Source organism: Pinus tabuliformis, chromosome 1_2 (assembly GCF_031772625.1).
Source record: "Pinus tabuliformis cultivar Carrire ecotype Pingquan chromosome 1_2, CPIR1, whole genome shotgun sequence".
NCBI lineage: Eukaryota > Viridiplantae > Streptophyta > Pinopsida > Pinales > Pinaceae > Pinus > Pinus tabuliformis.
The window spans coordinates 639,285,845-639,289,408 of NC_142298.1; positions in this window are offsets into that span (position 1 = coordinate 639,285,845).

The following is a 3,564-nucleotide window of genomic DNA, read 5'->3' on the forward strand; positions in this document are numbered from 1 at the left end:
AGGATGTGACAATAGAGTTTGTAGATACAATAGAAAATAAACACAATGAAAAATAGGTTGGTCATCATGATACTACATATATGGATGAATATTTTGAGACAACTATTATTTATGGATGTTCGTAAGGCAGGAAATCCAAGAATATTCAATTGTTGTGGCTTGTTTTTTAAATTATATATCCAAAAAGTAATATTTTTCTGTTATTGGATAAATATACATTTAATGTTGTTTTGTTGATTAATTTATTGCATATATCTTGGAAATGGATCTATGTTTTATCTAATAACTACTATATAAAATTAAATAATGGTTGTATTTACTTATAGGTCAATTATGTTGGTGATAAACTTGCTACTGGTCAAGATCCAACTAGACCATTAAGAATTAAAAAGGATGATCCAATTCATCCTTTTAACCATACTAGGAGAAGACGAGAAGCATTGAAGAGAGAACTACCACATGAATATTTTCAAGAATTGATGAAATTATCATACATTGATGACATGCCATCCAGTGTTCCAAGTGGAGATGTTAATGTAAATGTAATGTTTTGAAGAAGGATTGAACAAAATTATTAGAGGTTTCTTTGGGGATGGAAAAAATGATGAGGGTGATGATCCGATGCATAATAATGATGCTGTAGATATCGAAAAAAGATACCACCAACATAATTATGATGATATCATTAAGGAATCAATTAAGAAAATAATAAGGACAATCATGTTCAAATCAGGTGAAAGTAGAACATCCAAGATTTCATGCACATTAATACTATTGAAACTCACGTCATTATTTAGTTGGTCAGACAAGAGCTTCACTACCTTACTAAAGTAATTTAAATTATTTTTCTAGTTTTTCACTGTCAATTTGGGTCCTCAATTAGAATATAAGTATTAACTTCAATTAAATTTATTTTAGGTGGAATTTAAATTATGGTATATAAAAAATGATATAAATGTCATTTCTAACATGTGGTTCTAAAAAAATATTATAGGGCTCTAAAAAATAAAATATTCCTCGAAGATAATGTGTTACCATTAACTTATAGAGAAGCACATTAAGTGTTGGTCAAGTTAGGGATTGAATATAAACAAATTCTTGCATGTAAAAATCATTGCATCTTATACAAATTTGAACATTAAAACAGTGAAGAATGCCCTATATTCAAAGAGAAAAGATATCATACAAATGTACAAGGTCTTACAGTTCCAAATAATGTTTTATGTAACATGCCAATTATTCCTCACTTGCAATGGATGTTTTGTTGTACTTCTCTTTCACAATTGATGGATTGGCATGCAAAAAACACATGTAAAGATGGATTCATATGAATTATGTTAGTATATGGATTTGGGGTAGCATTATACAGGTGTTATAGTATCTAAGTTGTCAAAGAGGATAAGCAACATGAGATCTCTAAAACCCAGCAAAGGTTTTGAGGGAATACACTTAAAAACCTCTCAATGAAATTCATTAATTAATAATTAAAAAGTTCATGAGCCTAACTTAGGAGAATTGCTTGATTAATGGATATTATTTGAGGAAATCAATTTTTTCTTTGGATTCTACTAGAAAGTGATTTGATGAAGTCTAAGATGATTTGAGCCATCAATCACAATTAGATCTTGGTCGTTGATGCTCTAGCAAGAGATTAGAAGAGCAACTTGATGGGATGGAGATAGACACAGTTGATAGTGAGTAAGCAATGAAAATCAAGCACCTCATTTCACATCTTTAGTGAGGGAACATTTCAAGTGTTAGGTAGAGCATCAGAGAGAGTGAGAAGCAAAAATTTTGGGAGAAGTATTCTGAATATCTCTTCAGTGTTTCTCTAGTGCCAAAGTGGCAAGAGATAGGTGGTCAAATTATCTACAAAGAGGGACACGGAAGCCGGTGCAAAAGGCAGAAACCCTTGAGCAAGTTGTCGGAAGAGATTGGATTCAGTTTTCAGAGGATGAATTAACTTCCAAGAGGAAGAGCAAGTCACTTCTAGAGGTAGAGGGAGGTAGGATGGCTTACTTAGAGCCAAATTTTAGCAGTGCAGGTTATCGAGGGCTACTAGTGTGATTTCTAGGCTACAGGGAAAGTATCCAGTGTAGGGTTCAAGTAGGCTAGAAGAGGTCGAGTTGTTTAGTAGAGGAGATATGAGATCTCCAGATTATTTTCCAACATATTTTTTGTAGGATTAATAGTTGGGCATCCAAATTATAGTACTCTAAAATTTGTTGCATAATAATAAAATAAACCCTCATCTACTGCATTGGTTTTCCCTTTGGGGTTTCTTTGAGGAATTTTGGTCCAAAATATTGGTGTCAAATTTTTATGTGTCTGCATCTATTTTCCAATTCCTTATTTTTATTTCTACAACATAATTTATTTGTGAAAAGGAAATTAGTGAATTATTTGTTATTTGTCATAAACAAATAAATTGCTAATCAGGTTAGAGAATAATATCTAGTGAGTGCATTTCTTGAAAATTTAACATGGTATCAAAGTGTTATTGATCAAATCAGAGGCTCAAAAGTGAAGAAAGTGGAATTTTTTTAGCTTTATAGGGATATCTAAGAACAATAATTCCATATTTTCATGGTCCAGGCTAGGTATGTGAATTGCAAAGGCTATAAATTTGATTTCCAGATCCAATTCAGAGGAAAAGTATGAATTATGTCATAGTAGAGTTTGTAGGCAGTGACGTTATCAAGAATTACTTCTGACATACATATAAGTTGATTATTTGATAGATTTGGGTGTAGATATTTGTAGTAAGGGTTTACAACTACAGATATGTGCATGGAATGAAGATAAAAACACATAGAGGAGATTTCCAGAATTTCTCATAGGGTTTCTAGTTTCGAGTTTCTAGGAGGAGATCTATGATTTCCAATAGTAGAAGGACATAGTAGATGTGTCATTTCAGCGAGTGTGCACTTTAGAAGCAGTAGTATGTGTGCCAAAATCCAAGGAAGGAATTCTGGAAGGTAGAGTAAGTTTCCTAGTGGAGGCAGTGCGAGTGCCAAAGAAGGAGTTCCAGAGGAAGGTAAGAGTATATTTGCACATTCTAGAGGGAGTGCAAGTAATAGAAGGAAGGCCAAGTAGGAAGGACAAGGATATTTCTAGCACTATTCCCTAGTTTATTTGAGTTTCACACATATGGCCATTGTAGGTCTTAGAGATTAGGATAGACTTGAAGAAGCCTGTAATTTAGGTGTATGGAAAGCAAGAATGTAGTTCCTTTTATATTATTTTGGCTTTAAGGACTTCATGGAAAATTTCATGGTAGAACTAGAATATCCACATCAATTGGAAACCATCAAGAAATAGATGTCCAAGACTAAGAGGATGTCCCTAGAGAGTTTTTAGAATCACATTGTCCCACAAATTGCATTGGAGACTATGATAAAGGACATGTGGGATGTAGTTATGAAGCTATAGAAATATCCATCTAAGAATCATAATATGATTCTGAAGGAGAACCAAAGGACAACAAGGATGCAAAAGGGTGAGAGTGTAACTTCCTATCTCACTAGAATTCAAGTATTCTAATATGATCTTGCAACTATTGGA